Source organism: Molossus molossus, unplaced genomic scaffold, assembly GCF_014108415.1.
Source record: "Molossus molossus isolate mMolMol1 unplaced genomic scaffold, mMolMol1.p scaffold_m16_p_1, whole genome shotgun sequence".
Lineage (NCBI taxonomy): Eukaryota > Metazoa > Chordata > Mammalia > Chiroptera > Molossidae > Molossus > Molossus molossus.
The window spans coordinates 55693640-55711473 of NW_023425344.1; the positions used below are offsets into that span (position 1 = coordinate 55693640).

Genomic DNA, 17834 nt, shown 5'->3' on the forward strand with positions numbered 1-17834 from the left:
AGCGTCAGCCCGGGGACCAATGGGTCGCAGGTTCGATTATGGTCAGGGGCACATGCCGAGGTTGCAGTTCATCCCTGGCCCTAGTTTGGGTTGTGTGGGAGGCAGCCACTCAATGTGTCCCTTTCAAATTGATGTTTCGCTCTCTCTCTTCCTCTCTCTCCCTCCTACTCTATCTGAACAAAAAATGGAAAAATGTCCTCGGGTGAGGATAAAAAAAAAGAAAATAGACAAATGGGACTACATTAAACTTAAAAACTTCTTTGCTTGCATCAAAGAAAACAAACAACAGAATGGAAAAACACCTATGGAATGGGAGAAAATAATTGCAAAAACACATATCTGATAAGGAGTTCAGAATATATAAGAAAATTCTATAACACAACAATAAAACAAACAATAATAATAATAAAAAAGATTAAAAAATGGGAAAAGGGCCTGGCTGGTGTAGCTTAGTGGATTGAGCATCATCCCAGGAACTCAGAGGTCCAGGTTTGATTCCTGATCAGGGCATGTGCCCAGGTTGTGGGCTCAATCCCCAGTAGGGGGGCATGCAGGAGGCCAATCTATGTTTCTCTCTCCCCCTTCCTTTCTCCCTTCCTCTCTTTCTAAAAAAATCAATGAAAACATATATTTTTTTAAATAGGAGATTTGACTTGACATTTCTCTAAAGAAGATATATACATGGTTAATAAGCACATAAAAAGATGCTCAACATCATAATTATAAAAGATAGGGAAATGCAAATCAAAACCACAATGATATATCATCTCATATTCATTAGGATGCACTATCAATAAATAGAAAATAACAATTGTTGGTGAGGATGTGCAAAAGTTGGAACACTTGTGCACTATTAGTAGCAATGTAAAATAATGCTACCATTATGGAAAAGAATATCAAGGCTCCTCAAAACATTAAAAATAGAATGACCATATAATCCAGCAATTTCACTTCTGGGAATAGTCCAAAAGAATTCAAAGATCTCAAAGAGATATTTGCACACCCATGGTCATGGTAACATTATTCACAACAGCCTTATTTGCAAAGATGAAGTGACCTAAATGTCTATTGACAGATGAATGAATGAAGAAAATGTGGTATATACATGCAATGAAATTATATGCAGCCTTTATTTTAAAAAGAAGGAAATCTTGGCCCTGGCTGGTTTGGCTCAGCGGTTAGAGCATCGGCCTGCGGTCCGGAGAGACCCGGGTTCAGTTCCCGCTAAGGGCATGTACTTCGGTTGCAGTTTGTCCCCGGCCCTGGTTGGTCGTGCGGTTGGTCGTGCGATGTGTCCCTTCACATCGATGTTTCTCTCTCTCTCTCTCTTCCTCTCTCTCCCTCCCACTCTATCTGTACAAAAAATGGAAAAATATCCTCGGGTGAGGATAAAAAAAAAAAAAAGAAGGAAATCTTGTCCCATGTTACATCATGGATGAACCTGGAGGAGATTATGCTAAATGAAATAAACCAGTCACAAAAGGACAAATATCCATCTGAAGTATTTCAAGTCAAATCTTAGAAAAAGAAAGTAGAAAGGTGGTTTCCAAGGGTTGGGGGAAAGGGTGAGGTGAAATTAGTCTTTAGTGGGCATAGAGTTTCGGTGCTGCAAAATGAAAAAGTTCTAAAGATCTGTTGTACAACAATGTGAATATACTTAAGAACTGTACACTTAGAAATGGTTAAGATGGTAAACTTCACATTATGCATTATATTTTACCACAATTAAAAAACAAAAAGTAACGCCCTGGCTAGTGTGACTCAGTTGAAGGGTTATCCTGTACACCAAAAGGCTGCGGGTTTGATTCCTGGTCAGGGCACACACCCAGGTTGCAGGTGTGTATGGGAGGTAATTGATTGATGTTTCTCTCTCACCTCAGTGATTCTCTCCCTCTCTTTTCTTCTCTCTCTTAAAAAAAAAAAAGAGTAAGGGAGACTCAAATTAATAGTGGCTAATTAAGATAAAAGTGTGTTTCTCCCTAACAGAGGCAGGTGGATTAGTGTGTGTATGACAGTTCTGCTCCATAAAGTCTTTCTTTCTTTCTTTCTCTTTCTTTCTCTTTCTTTCTCTCCCTCTCTCTCTCTTTCTCTCTCTCTCTCTCTCTCTTTCTTTTTTATCCTCACCCAAGGTCATTTTTGCATTTATCTTCAGATAGAGCAGGAGGGGGAGAGGGAGGAAGAGAAAGAGAAACATCAAGTGGTTGCCACCCACACGATCCCAACTGGGGCCAGGAACAAACCGGAACTGAGGTACACCCCCTTAGCAGAAACCAAACCCGGAACTCTCTGGTCCACAGGCCGACACTCTAACCAATGAGCCAAAACGGCCAGGGCTAGGCTTTTTCTATCTCTTTGTTTCACTGGCATCTCTAGGTTTGCTGCCCTCCTGCAGATGGCCCAAGGGGGCTTTGCCATCATGTCTGCTTTCCAAGTACAGAATGATGGGAAGGCAGAAAAGGGCTTGTCCCTCATTTTTAGACCCCCCTGGAAGTTGCACTCATCACTTTCCATCACCTCCCAGGAGCCAGAACTTATTCACATGGCCACACCTAGCTGCAGGGGAAGTTAAGAAATGTGACTTTTATTCTGGTTGATACACTAAAATTTGGAGGTTCCATTATGGTAGAACAATGTTTCTCAAACTTTTTTTTTTATTAGTGCCTCTCCTGAGATGAAATTTAAATTAACTTAAATTTAAATCAAATTATGCCCTGGTTGGGTGGCACAGTTGGTTACAGTGTCATCTCGTACGCCAGAAAGGTTGTGGGTTTAATTCCTGGTCAAGGCACATACCTAGGTTGCAGGTTCAATCCTAAGTTAGGGTGTGTACGAGAGGCAACTGATCAATGTTTCTCTTCTCTCTCTCTCTCTCTCTCTCTAAAATCAATAAACATATCCTCAGGTGAGGATAAAAAAATGTTTAGTTAAATTTCTTCCTAAAGAAAAAAATTAGTCATGCACTACATAATGATATTTTTGTCAACGATTAACCGCATATATGTAGTAGTACCATAAGATAATAATGGAGCCGAAAAATTCCCATCACCTAACGATGGGAAGCTGTTGTAACATCATGGTGTAAAGGTTGCAAAAATCAACAAGGCTGAGACTGATGGTAAACACATTAACCTGAGTGTGGATGAAAATGACATTGAGGAGCTCTTAGAAACTGTTCCCGAGGAACTGACGAAGGAGGAGTTGTTGGGACTGGAACAGGAACACATAGCTGAAGAAGAGGCAAGAGCAAAGGAAACTGCTGAAGATGAAAAATAAATCTCAAGAAAAGTCAGTGAAGGGGGTAGCAGAAGTTTTTGCAGACATTAGCAAGCTCTTAAAAAGTTTGAAAACATGGACCTCAATACCAAAAGGTTTTCATTAACAGGGAAAAAGAAAAGGGTGTCAAAGCGGCTGCTCCAACATGATCAGTAACCAAAGGAATACAGTAAATTCCTAACCAAGGCCATCCGAGGGACCAGCCACGTACACTTCCCAACAATTTCAATTAAAAAGATAAATGATTTTAGAAGGCAATGCCTGTTCTTTCTATAACCTGATAAAAATGTATAAATAATTGCTTCCAGACTTCTTCCCATGACTCCCAACTCCAGATGTTTGATGACCCTACCTTGTCTGTATATTCTCTTCACCTGATATAAAACTGTTAATTCTCGGATGTATGAAACCAAAACTGCTGATGTATATTTTTCTTTATCCTCCTGCCTATATAAATATCCTCTCACTTTCCTAAAGTTGCAACACTGTTTAAAAGCTTCTTGGGCACATCATCAAATGATCCCAAATAAAAAACTCTTTAAATCTACAAAGATTCGTCTTCTTTTTGTTGACAAGAGGAATGTTCATGGTGCAGTATTTGCTTACAAGCCAATCTGTGATGAAAGAAAGAAATGAACCAAGCAAACCACAGGGACTTGTTTCTGAAAAGAATGACACCTCTTCAGGAGCCTCAGGCCCTTCAGGAGGTACTCCAGAAAAGGCATTGTTATCACAGGAGAGGACAGCTCCACCCATTATTGCCCTTGAAGACCTTCCCTTCCAGTGGGACAATATGTGAAGGTGGAAGAACATGATATTCATAATCCTGACCCTGTGTAGGCCTAAACTAGTGGGTATGTTGTGATTTAGTTGTTGTTGTTGTTTTTTTTAAGTTTAAAAAAATTTAATAGAATAAAGCTTCTAAAATAGGGTTATAAAGAAAGAAAATATCTTTACAACCATACAGAGTATTTGTATTTTAATGTTATGAAAGAGTCAACAGTTTAAAAAAATTAAAAGGTTAAAAAAGTTAGAAAGTTATAATAAGTCAAGGTTCATTTTTTTAATTGAAAAAGTTTTAAAAATAATTTGAGTGTAGTCTAAGAGTACAGTGTTTATAAAGTCTCCAGTAGTGTCCCAGGCCTTTACATTCACTCACCACTCCCTCCCTCACCCCCTCCCCCCCCCCCGCCCAGAGAAACTTCCAGCCCTACAAGCTCCATACATAAGTGCCTTGTACAGATATACTATTTTTTCATCTTTTATATTGTATTTTACCGTACCCTTTCTATATTAGATACACAAATACTTACCATTGTGTTATAATTGCCTACAGTACTCAGTACAGTAACATGCTGTACAAGTTTGTAGCCTAGGAGCAATAGGTTACACGCTATACAGGCATACTTCATCTTATTATGCTTATTATACTTGCATTTTTTACAAACTGAAGGCCAGCTCCTCACTAGCAAAAAGATTACGACTCGCTTAATTGTGTTACTTGCTTTATTACTGCGATCTGTAACCGAACCTACGATATCTCCCAAGTACTCCTGTAGCCTAGGTGTATCTTAGGCTACATACACCATCTAGGTTTGTGTAAGTGCACTATGATGTTCGCACAATGATGAAATTGCCTAATAACACACTTCTCAGAACATATCCCAGTTGTTAAGCAACATATGACAGTATTAGGAAATAAGTAAGATTTTGTTGGGTAGGGTTGAACTTTGGTGTGCCCCTAATAATTGTTAATATCTAAGATTATTTTTAGTTCCCCTAAGAACCAATTTGTCCCCACGTTCCCAGTTGAGAATGCATGTTATAAAGTAAGGGGGGGACAAATACTAGCATTTTCTGTTACATGGTGCACATTTTTGAACTGGTTTCTATATGGATTATTAATGTTTAAATACAACATTACAGAAATCTTTAAAAATAAAACCAGTGGTGATCCAGCTTACTCATTCGGTTATGCTTAAGTCTGGTAATGACTGTGACTATGCATAAGGTGGAGGTGGGTTCAGGTCCAACTTTGCTAATTAATGACTGCAAAATATTTAACTTCTGTTAGTCTCTGTTCTCTCAGCTGGGAAAACTATTACTGACCTCACAGGTTGTTAAAATTATGGCAACAACGCATTATCAACTGCAAAGCATCATAGAGTTAGTAAGCATTCTTTTTAGCAAAAAAAAGAAAGACGAAAACTCCTTAGAATAAAGACTAAGGCCCAGCACAGTCTGCCCTTGCCCACTTTTCCAGCCTCTTCTTGCATAACTGTTCTGTCACCCTTTCTTTTCTGTTCCTTAAAGGGACAATGCTCCTTCCCACCACACTGTTTCTGCTCACGCTGTTTCCCTGCCTGAAATGCTGTGCCTGCTCTGCCTCCCTACCCTACTGTCTATCTTACCCACCTTAGACATCCAGGCTGGCATGTCCCCTGGGAGGACATGGTCAGGTCCTCCTCCATATGCTCTCATGGCCCGTTGCGCCTACCCTCTTTCAGCCTATTTGCAAGACAATGGTTAAGTGTATCTGGAAGCCGATGGTTAACATCTCTCTGCCACAACAAGGGAGGCGAGTGAGACTCTCCGCCTGAGCACGGAGCCTGGCACACAGTACGTGCTCAGTAGATACGAGCACAGGCGTGAGAGAAGGAGCCAACAAACAAAGGCTCCCAGCCTGGCTTCGCACTGCGCCTGCGAAGGGCGCCTGGCTCCCTGGGGGGCTGACGGGCGCACTGCGCATGCCCAGCCAGCCAGCTTCCAGAACCTTCAGTGGGGAAGCAACAGCCGCAGTTTGCGCACCTCGCTCCGCTCTGAGCTCGCTGCTGGGGTCGCTGCTGGGGTCCCTGCTGCCTGCGCTGATCCCGCCTGGAGGAGCCCACCGTGGGAAAGGTAGTGGTTGAACCCCCGGGGATCTCCCCTCCCGGTCTCCTGCTGGTCCTCCTGCTGCCTCCTGACTTGGGGAGGCCTCGCTTCCTTGGGGAATGCCGGGAGCGGGGCCCATTTTGCAGTTTCCACACGAGACTTGGGTTGAGGCCTAAGGCCACAATGGCTTTAGAAGGGCCTGGTCACTGGGGCGGAGGCCTCCAGGCAAGGCCTAGGAGAGTCCATCGACTATGGGCTGTGGCGAGTGGGACAGCGGCCTTTTGGACAAGAGAAAGGAGGTGTTGGGATCAGTTAGGCGTCACTCCAGGCCCGACCGTATCGTGCAGACAGGGCAGATTGTCTGGGTACCAGCAGAAAGGGAGGGCGCCTCTGGAGGCCCAGCTGAAGGTGGAGCGGTCCCCGTGAAGCACCTGGGGGGGGGGGGGGGCAGGGTTGGCCTGTGCAAATGAAGGCCGAGCCCGTCGCCCTCGTTTCCAGCCTGTTCAGTCTCTTGCTTCCCAGGCCTCTTTGTGGATGTTGTCTTGAAAGCAGTGGGAAAACTCCCATGGACGTGGCATTTATGGCTAGCTAGGGCTTTTAGGAGAAACAGAAACTTGCTGAGAAGATCTTAGCAGGCTTTTCTCACAGTCCTGGGCAAGGAGCCAAGCATGGCCAGTGCTGTTGAAATCAGATAATTACCAATTTCCTTTTGGAAGGAGTTTTAACCTTTTTGCCTGGAAAAAGTCCAGTTTCTACTCCAGAGGAACCAGTGCTGATGTAACCTCAAAAGACACGCAAAGCAAGATTATTTTTATTTTATGTTTTTCTTGATTTTTTAGAGAGAGGAAGGGGGAGAAAGATAGAGACATCAGTAGTGCCATAGGCTGCCTCCTGCACGCACCCTGCTAGGGATCCAGCCGGCAACCCTGCCTGGCATGGGTCCTGACCTGGACTCAAACCTGGACCTCTCAGTCCACGGGAAGATGCTCAATGCACTGAGCCACACCAGCCCGGCAGAGCAAGATTCTTGTTCTTCACGTGTGGTCCCCAGCCTCTGCCTTCCCTCTTTTTGGTTATGGAGCCAAGTGTGGTTTGTTCAGTTATGTACGCAGCGTGACTTACTGTCACAGTGAAAATAAGAGTCTTCCTTTTTACTTGTGAAAGGAGAAGTTTCTCACAGTGAAATCCCCCAGCCTGTTGGAGTTTCTTACAGTGTGGACTTCCCCTCCTCTCAGCAGCTAGTACTGAAGGATGCTGATTTGAAAAGGGTTTATTTCTTGAAAGTCTCAGAGGCCCCTACTTTCTTCCACTTTTCTCCCAGTTCAGGGAGTCATTTCTTTCTTCCAAAATACTATAGTATGACTACAAGCAAATCGTAGTTGTAGGGGTTTCATGTCCTGTGTGCATCTCAGGTAACAAAGAGAAAGGAACGCATTCTTCCTTTATTGATCTTAATATTTGGCTTGGCTGGTTTGTTTTTTTATGTAAAGCTTAAGGACTAGATTAAATCTGTAAATAAACTATCCTGAAAGGGAATGTCCAGACATCATTTAGAGGACAGCTGGGGTTAAATGCTAGCAGTGCCACAATGTTTTTGCTTTGTGACTTTTGGCAAGTTAGTTTATAGTCTAATGACATGTAACCATAGTTATGAAGAAGCTGCTGCCTAACTTGAAGAAAATTATTCTGAAAAGGGAGACAATACTTTTGTTTATAAAATATCATATACATTTAAAGCAATTTACATTAAAATCACTTATCTAAGTAACTTTATAAGAAAAAAAATCCACATTCTTGAAACGCTTTATTTACTGTTTATCATTCATTTATTTTATTCATTAAACTTTCATTATTATGATTCCAGACTCTGAGGACACAGATATGAACAATATTCTCTGCCCCTACAGTTTGGTGGGGGGTGGGGGGGTAGCTGCATGTAAATGAGCAATTATAGAAGAAATGGTATGATAAGGGATTGTACATAGTTACTGAAGGTGCATAGAAGGCCACAAAACTCTGGCTAATGGGCTTAAACACAGTTGTTTGAACTAGGTTTGGAAGGAAGAGTTGGCTGAAATTTGTTACTAGAAGAAGGTGGGGCAGGGGTGTCATTCTGATTTGGAGGCATGAGAAAGTTTGCCAAATTTTGGAAACTGCAGGATCTTTGGCAGAGGTAAAGGGTAGAGTGATAATGGGGCAGTGGCGAGAAGTGAGGCTAGAAATGGAGCAGGAACCAGGATGGTTGTAAATCTCTGTGTGATTAGGAGACATTGAAGGACTTGAATCAAAGAAATGATGTGAGGAGATTTACAAACACACACACATATATCTATATCTGACCCTTATTACTAAACGGTATCTTTTAATCATATTTTATATAAACACTTCTTTGTAGCTATGTAGCGCATATATTTTAAATATGGTTCTTTATATTTGTAGTTTGTTTATACTCTGAGTGCTAGGCATTGAATTGTTTTTATTATTTCAGTAGTACAGCAAATGCTCTTACTATTTTTTTCAAAGATTTTACTCTCTTCCTTTTCACCACATCCTCGCCAAGACTGTTGTTTGTTGATTTATTGATGATAGTCATTCTGACAGGTGTGAGATGATATCTCTTTGTGGTTTTAATTTGCATTTCTCTGATGATTAGTGACATTGAGCATCTTTTTATATGTCTTTTGTCCATCTCTATGTACTCTTTAGAGAAGTGTATGTTCAGGTCCTTTGCCCTTTTCTAAATTAGATATTTTTGGGTTTTTTGGTGTTGAATAGTATGAGTTCTTTATAAATTTTGAATATTAGATATACCGTTGGCAAATGTGTTCTCCCATTCAGTAGGTTGTCTTTCCATTTTGTTGATGGTTCCCTTTGCTGTGCAATAACTTTTTAGTTTGATGTAGTCCCATTTGTTGATATTTTCTTTTCTTTCCCTTGCCCAAGGAGATATATCAGAAAAAATACTATTACGAGAAATGTCTGAGTTTTACTGCTTATGTTTTCTTCTAGGATTTTTATGGTTTCGAGACTTACATTTAAGTTTTTAATCCATTTTGAGTTTATTCTTGTTTATGGTGTAAGGAGGTGGTCTAGTTTCATTATTTTGCATGTATCTGTCCCATTTTCCCAGCACCATTTTTTAAATATATAGTCTTTACCCCATTGTATGTTCTTTCCTTCTTTGTCAAATATTAATAGACCATAAAGGTGTGGGTTTATTTCTGGGCTCTCTATTCTGTTCCACTGATCTATATGCCATGCTGTTTTGATTACTATGGCCTTGTAGTATAGTTTAATATCAGGTAGCATGATACCTCCAACTTTGTTCTTCTTTCTTAAGATTGCTATGGCTGCCCTGGCTGGTTTGGCTCAGCGGTTAGAGCATTGGCCTGCAGACTAGAGAGGCCCAGGTTCAGTTCCCACTAAGGGCATGTACCTTGGTTGCAGTTTTTCCCTGACCCCAGCTGGGGTCGTGTGGGTGGCGACCACTCGATTTTATTTTTTTATTTTTTTTTTATCCTCACCCGAGGACATTTTTCCATTTTTTGTTCAGATAGAGTGGGAGGGAGAGAGAGGAACAGAGAGCGAGAGAGAAACATCGATGTGAAAGGAACACATCTAGTGGCTGCCACCCGCACAACCGACCAGGGCCGGGGACAAACCGCAACCGAGGTACGTGCCCTTAGCGGGAACTGAACCCGGGTCTCTCAGGACCGCAGGCCGACGCTCTAACCGCTGAGCCAAACCGGCCAGGGCTGACCACTTGATTTTAGAGACATCGATGTGTCTCTCTCACTTCGATGTTTCTCTCTCTCTTCCTCTCTCATTCCCACTCTATCTGATGATAAATGCAAAAAAAATAAAAAAAAGATTGCTATGGCTATTCAGGGTCTTTTGTGATTTCATTATCAATTTTTGGAATATTCTAGTTTTAAGAAGTATGCCATTGGTATTTTGATGGGAATTACATTGAATCTATAGAATGCCTTGGGTAGTTTGGACATTTTAATGATGTAATTCTTCCTGTCCATGAACATGGTATATGCTTTCACTTATTTGTATTTTCATCAATTTCTGTCTTCAGTATCTTGAAAATGTTCCTTGGTTAAATGTACTCCTAGGTACCTTATATTTTTTTGTTGCAGTTGTAAATAGGATTGTTTTCTTTAAAAAAATTTTTTTTTTCCTTTATTAATTTTTAGAGAGTGGAAGTGAGAAGGAGAGAGAGATAGAAACATTGATGAGAGAGAACATCGATTGGCTGCCTCCTGCATGCCCCCCACTGGGGATCAGGCCCACAACCTGGGCATGTATCCTGACCGGGAATCAAACCGGTGACCTCTTGGTGCATGGGTCGACACTCAACCAGTGAGCCACATCAGCCAAACAGGGATTATTTTCTTAGTTTCTTTTTCTGATAGTTCATTATTGGTATATAAAAATGCCACTAATTTCTGAATATTAATTTTATATCCTATTACTTTACTGAATTCATTGATTAGTGCTAGTAGTTTTTTAGAGGAACCTTTAGGGTTTTCTATATGCAGTATTATGTCATCTGAAAATAATAACAGTTTTACTTCTTCCTTTTCAGTTTGGATGCCTTTTATTTCTTCTTTTTGTCTGACTGTTGTGGATAGAACTTTCAGTACTATATTGAATAAGAATGGTGAAAGTAGACATTTCTGTCTTGTTCCTGATCTTAAGAGAAATGCTTTTATTTATTTATTATTTTTTTAATCCTCACCTGAGGACATTTTTCCATTTTTTGTTCAGATAGAGCAGGAGGGGGAGAGAGAGAGAGAGAGAGAGAGAGAGAGAGAAACATCGACACGAAAAGAACACATCGAGTGGCTGCCACCCGCACAACCCAACCAGGGCCAGGGACAAACTGCAACCAAGGTACGTGCCCATAGGGGGAACCGAACCCAGGTCTCTCTGGACTGTAGGCCAACGAAGAGAAATGCTTTTAGCCCAGCTGGTGTGACTTAGTGGTTGAGCATTGACCCATGCACCAAGAGATCACTGGTTCAATTCCTGGTCAGGACACATGCCCAGGTTGTGGGCCCAATCCCCAGTGGGGGGCATGCAGGAGGTGGCCAATCGATGTTCTCTCTCATTGATGTTTCTGTCTGTCTCTCCCTCTCACTTCTACTCTCTCTAAAATCAATAAAGGAAAAAAAATTAAAAAAAAAAAAAAAAAGAGAAATGCTTTTATTTTTTCCCCATTGACTAGTGTGTTAGCTGTGAGTTATGTATGGCCTTTATTATGTTGAGGTATGTTCCCTCTGTTCCCACTTTGCTGAGAATTTTTATCATAAATGGGTACTGGATTTTATTAGATGCTTTTGTTCATCTACTGATATAATCATGTGCTTTTTATATTTCATTTTGTTTATGTGGTATATCATGTTTATTGATTTGCGAATATTGTACCAACCTTGCATCCAGAGAGTAAATCCCACTTGCTCATGATGTATGATCTTTCTAAAGTATTGCTGGATCCGGTTTGCTAGTATTTTGTTGAGGAGTTTTGCATCCATGTTCATCAGAGACATTGGCCTATAATTTTTTTTCTTTGTAGTGTCTTTATCTGGTTTTGCAATTAAGATAATGCTAGCCTTGTGAAGTGAGCTTAGGAGGCTTCCTTCCTCTTTAATTTTTTGGAATAGTTTGAGAAGGATAGGTATTAGTTCTTCTTTGAATGTTTGGTAAAATTCACCTGTGAAGCCATCCAGTCCAGGATTTTTGCTTTGCTTTTATTAGTTGTAATCAGTCTATTCAGATTTTCTGATTCTTCCTGGTTCAGTCTTGGAAGACTGTATGTTTCTAGGAATTAATTGATTTCTTCCAGGTTGTCCAATCTGTTGGCATATAGTTGTCTGTAATATTGTCTTACAGTCTTTTGTACTTTTTGGTGTCAGTTGTTACTTTATCTCTTTCATTTCTGATCTTATTTATGTGGGTCCTCTGTCTTTTTCTTTATGAGTCTGGTTGAAGGTTTGTCAATCTTGTTTATATTTTCAAAGAACCAACTCTTGGTTTTGTTGATTTTTGTTTGTATTTTTTTTGTCTGTCACTTATTTTCACATTAATCTTTATTATTTCCTTCCTTCTCCTTACTCTGGGCTCCCCACCCAGTTCTTTTAGGTGGAGGTTTAGGTGGTTTATTTGAGATTTTTCTTGCTTCTTAGGTAGGCCTGTAATGCTATGAATTTCCCTCTTAGGATTGCTTTTGCTGTGTCCTCTAGGTTTGGGGTTATTGTGTGTTCATTTTCATTTGTCTCAAGGTAACTTGATTTCTTCCTTGATCTCCTTGTTAACCAATTTGTTATTTATTAACATGTTATTTAGCCTCCATATGGTTGTGGATTTTTCTTGTAATTGATTTGTAGATTCATACCATTGTGGTTGGAGAAGATGCTTGATATGATTTCAATTTTCTTGGATTTATCAAGACTTGTTCTATCCTAACATGTCGTCTATCCTAGAGAATGATCCATGTGCACTTGAAAAGAATGTGTATTCTGCTGTTTTGGGATGAAATGTACTGTGTAAATATTGATTAAATCCATCTGGTCTAGTGTCATTTAAGGCTGCTGTTTCCTTGTTGATATTTTGTCTGGAAGATTTATCCATTGATGTCAATGGGGTATTAAAATCCTTTACCATGACTACATTACTGTCTATTGCTATTGCTCTCTTAATGTCCATCAGTTTTTTTTTAATATATATTTAGGTGCTCTTAAGTTGGGTGTATATATGTTTACAAGGGTTATATCTTGGTGGACTGTTCCCTTTAGCATTATGTAATGTTCTTCCTTGACTCTTCTTATGGCCTTTGTTTTGTTGACTATTTTGTCAGATGTAAGTATTGCTACCTACCTTTTTAAAAAATTTCCATTTGCATGAAATATCTTTTTTCATCCATTTACTTTGTGTGTATCTTTCATTCTGAGGTGGATCTCTTTTTTTTGTTGTTCAGATAGAGCGGGAGGGAGAGAGAGGAAGAGAGAGAGAGAGAAACATCGATGTGAAGGGACACATCGAGTGGCTGCCACCCGCACGACCAACCAGGGCCGGGGACTAACTGCAACCGAGGTACATGCCCTTAGCGGGAACCGAACCCGGGTCTCTCTGTACCGCAGGCCGACGCTCCAACCGCTGAGCCAAACCGGCCAGGGCTGAGGTGGATCTCTTGTAAACAGCATACATATAGATCTTGTTTTCTTATCCATTCACCTACCCTATATCTTTTGGTTGGAGCATTTAATCCATTTACATATAAAGTTATTATTGATAGGAACTTATTTATTGCCATTTTATTCTTTATACCTATGTTCCTCTTTCTCTCTTTTTATTTTTATTTTTCTTTCTTCTTCCTCTTGTTTTTTTGTACATAATTTTCTTTAGGTCTTTGAGCATATTTAAGACAGTTGATTTTACATCTTTGTCTAGTAAACCCATTGCACGTCTGGACTTACTCATGCATACTTTTCTACCAATTTACTCTTTCTTTTTGAATAGACTGTGTGTTCCTGTTTTTGTTTTTTGTATACTTTGTGATTTGTTGTTATTGAAATAAACTAGATATTCTAAATATTATAATGTAAATCTGGAAATTTAATTCTCCTACTCCTCAGAGATTGTCGATTTTGCTTGTTAATGGCTGAAACCATCTATTTGTTACTTTTCTAAATATATTTGCAAAGTGGGTATTCCTTATTGTGTGTACTTCCTGAAGTTTCTGTGACATTCTGTGGTCAGCCAGACCTGAACTATCTCTATAAATATAGATAATTAGAAATAGAATGACACATGAAACCTGTTCATGTGTGAGGGTAAAATTTATTTAATTTTTTTTTTTTTTTTAATCTTTATTGTTGAATGTATTACAGATATTGCTCATATTTCCCCCACTGACCCCCTTGTCCCCACTCTTGCCCCCCTCGTCCCCACTCTTGCCCCCCTCCTGCCTTTTCCCATACTGTTGTTTGTGTCCATTGGTTATGCATATAAGTTCTTTGGTTTATTTCTTCCCACCCCCCAACCCCCTTCCCACCCAGGTTTGTCAGTTTAGCAACCAATTTGTACTTCTTTTTTTTGTTGTTTTTTTTTATCCTCACCCGAGGACATTTTTACCCGAGGACATTTTTCCATTTTTTGTTCAGATAGAGTGGGAGGGACAGAGAGGAAGAGAGAGAGAGAAACATCGACGTGAAAGGGACACATCAAGTGGCTGCCACCCACACAACCAACCAGGGCCGGGGACAAACTGCAACCGAGGTACATGCCCTTCGAGGGAACCGAACCCTGGTCTCTCACGACCGCAGGCCAACACTCTAACCGCTGAGCCAAACCAGCCAGGGCTAATTTGTGCTTCTTAATCCCTTCACCTTTTTCACCCATTCCCCCAAGCCCCTCCCATCCGGCAACCAACAAGATGTTCTCTGTATCTATGAGAATGTTTCTGTTCTGCTTGTTCATTTTGTTTGTAGAGTCAACTCTTGATAGCTATGTATTCATTGCCATTTTGTTTGTTCATATATTTTTTACTTCAAAAAGACCCTTCAACATTTCATATATTAATGGTTTGGTGGTGATGAACTCCTTTAACTTTTTCTTGTCTGGGAAACTATATGGCCATCGATTCTAAATGACAGCTTTGCAGGATAGAGTAATCTTGGTTGTAGGTTCTTGCTTTTCAGCACTCTGAATATTTCTTGCCACTCCCTTCTGGCCTGCAAAGTTTCCTTTGAGAAATCAGCTGACAGTCTTATGGGAACTCCCTTGTAGGTAACTAACTGGTTTTCTCTTGCTGCTTTTAAGATTCTCTCTTTGTCTTGAACCTTTTGCATTTCATTTTGATGATACCGCGTTTACCTAGCCGCCACCTTGACCGGAAGTCTCCTCGGCTCCAAAAATTATTTTTGGATATCCTCTCAATTGGAGGAAGTTAGATCTCACCGTTTGCAATATATACTTAATTCATAATCGAAATAAGGTGTATTATATGTGTATATGGGTGGTGTATGTTACAGTACTGATTCTATGATTCTTGTTCCCTGGCCAACCCAATCTTATGCATGCTTAATGAGAATTTTATTTACTTATTGTCTTTTGAGCAAACAGCTACTTCACATTTGACAAAGGAAGTATTATAAGCATTTTGCTTGTAATTTTACGCGCAGGGGCCATGCTAATCTTCTCTGTATCGTTCCAATTTTAGTATATGTGCTGCCGAAGCGAGCACTGCTTGTAATTTTAGAAAGTTACTGAGCCCTAAACACCATACATCCCAAGAAAAATACCTTCTGCTCTGGTGATGTTGGTATTGCAGAGGCTCTTTAACTCTCAAGGTCAGATGGATTTTTAACCCTTTTTGATTTATTTTTCCTTTTTTCCCTTTTCCCATTCTCAGAGAGTTTCTTTCTTACATCTGAGTCTAGAAAATGAGATGCCAAGCTATTTTGTCACTGATTAGATTTGAGTGGCCTGGGAAAATGTTGCATAATACATAAACAACATTCTTGTCTCTATCACAAATGAAAGTAAGACAAGCTTTTCATTGTTTTTTTTTTTTTTTTTAATGAAGTGTCTCTTGGGATGAAAATGGATTTTCCCTCTTCTTAACAGCTGCTGCTATTAAAGCATTAAACTTCTTTTTGAAACAGTTTTATTTTTTAAACTCATATGAGCTTCTGCCAAGAACCTTAATTCTCTTCCCACATAGAGGCTCTCAGATTGCCAATACACATATTGGATATTATAGTAGTAGAAGATCACCATTCCTTCTGTTGCCCCACTGATGATTCAACAAAACTAGTAAGCTCTTTATTTCCAAGCTTACTTTCTCCTAAGGTTTAAGAACTATGTAAGATCTGTCCTTGGAGGGAACACCAATTCCTAAAGAATTCTCATATGGCAAATGTCAGTAACTCATTTATTCAGTCAATAAGTATTTATTGAGCATTGCTGTGCACCCCAGTACTCTTGTAGGTACCAAGGATACAGTGGTAAATAAGACAGGTGTAGTTCCTGCTCTCATATAACTTTGTGGGGATTGAGAATACATAGGTAAAGAAGTAAATATATATATTTACAGATAATGATAAAGGCTATAAACAAAGTTAAAAGAAGGTAAAGAGATTAATAGAAATGGTGCTATTTTTAATATATTGATAAAGAAAGCCTTCTCTGAGAAGGTAATATTAAGCAGAGATCTGAATAAAGTGGAGTGAGCTATGGAAATGATGGAAATAAGTTTGTTATGCTTGAGACGCAATAGGAGGTCAGTCTGGCTGGAGTTGAAAGGTGGAGGGGGAGAGTAGTAGGAATGAGGTGGGAGAGTTATGTAGAAGTTTACAGACTATGAGGAAGATTTTAGAGTTTATTTAAAGTGTGATGGGGAGCCTCTCCCGGGCCAGTGGAGGAAGATGGTGGTGGAGTGGTGCGTCACCCAGGAGGAAATTAAGAAGGAGACGGAGAAGCCATGCCCGCTGCTGCTGCGCGTCTTCACCACCACCAATGGGCGCCACCACCGCGTGGAGTTCTCCCGCGGGAACGTGCCGTCCAGTGAGCTGCAGATCTACACCTGGTGAGCGGCGGCAGGTTGGGCCCGCGGGCGCACGCCTCGCACTGAGGGCTGCAGTTGCTGGGTGAGAGGACTGGCCGGCCTTGTAATGTGTCTGCGTTTCACTGGGAGCCTGTTGCCTTGTCAAGAAGTGTGGTTGTTCGGTAGCAAGATGGTTTGTAGACCATTAGCACCAGGTTGGCACCATGGAGGGGCTCCTGGCCTAGTAGATGGTGCTGGGGTAACAGGCTCCCCGGAGCAGTGCTGTGCGGGGATGTCTGCTCTCCTCAAAGAACACTGCCACATGCTGTTGAATCTCAGCTGCAGTAGCATCCAAAACACCACCAAGACCCAGGTGATGTCTGGTCGGACGTGTGTTCAGTGAAGGCGCACCTCTGAATATTTCGTTCTCTGTACCTCACCTCCTCCAAGTCTGACTAGCAACGTGACATGCTGCAGACTGTGGAATTCCTTGGTTTGACATCATAATGGCTTTTTAGTAACATTAAAAGGTGTATGATTATATAGAATTCCTGTGTTGTGCTAACATTTGCCACTTTAACTGTTTTTAAGGGTACAGTCACATTATGCAACCATTACCGTTACGTTTCCAAAACTTTCTCATTCCCTCCAGCAGGAATTTTGGACCCAGTAAGCAATACCTCCCCATCCCTCCCTTCCCCCAATCCCTGGTAGACACTAGTTTTCTGTATGTATATCAACTTGCCTATTCTAGGCATTTCAGATAAATGGATTTTACAATAAAAAATAAATAAATAAAATAAAGTGTGATGGTATACTATTGGAAGGATGAGACTAGGGTAGAGCCATAATCTCATTTTTAGAAGTATTATCTTGGCTATTGTATATGGAATAAATGGTAGCAGGCAAGAGGATAAGCAGGGAGACTAATAAAAACAAACACGATTATCTGGTGACGTGAAATATATCCAATAAGGGTTTAATAATTTTTAACACAAGCCACTAATTTTTAACCTACCATGGAGAAGTTCTGGTATGTAAATGACTCTGTTTTCAGTTCAAATCTTTCTCAGAGATGAGTAATTAAATACGGTCACTGAAAACATAAATTCTAGTCCTTTATGATTAAGATAAT

The 17834-nt window shown here is 40.4% G+C and overlaps 1 protein-coding gene and 1 pseudogene across 1 annotated transcript in view; one reads left to right on the forward strand and one right to left on the reverse strand.

Annotated features, from left to right (window-relative positions):
- The first annotated feature begins 6039 nt into the window (after positions 1-6039).
- The window catches only part of ART3 (ADP-ribosyltransferase 3 (inactive)), a 117131-nt gene continuing 105336 nt past the window's right edge, over positions 6040-17834 (forward strand). Inside the window, exon 1 of the mRNA XM_036243995.1 lies at positions 6040-6171. The gene's annotated coding sequence lies outside the window, so the exon portion shown is untranslated. The remainder of the gene's footprint in view (positions 6172-17834) is intronic.
- On the reverse strand, positions 15298-15397 carry LOC118621705 (annotated as a pseudogene).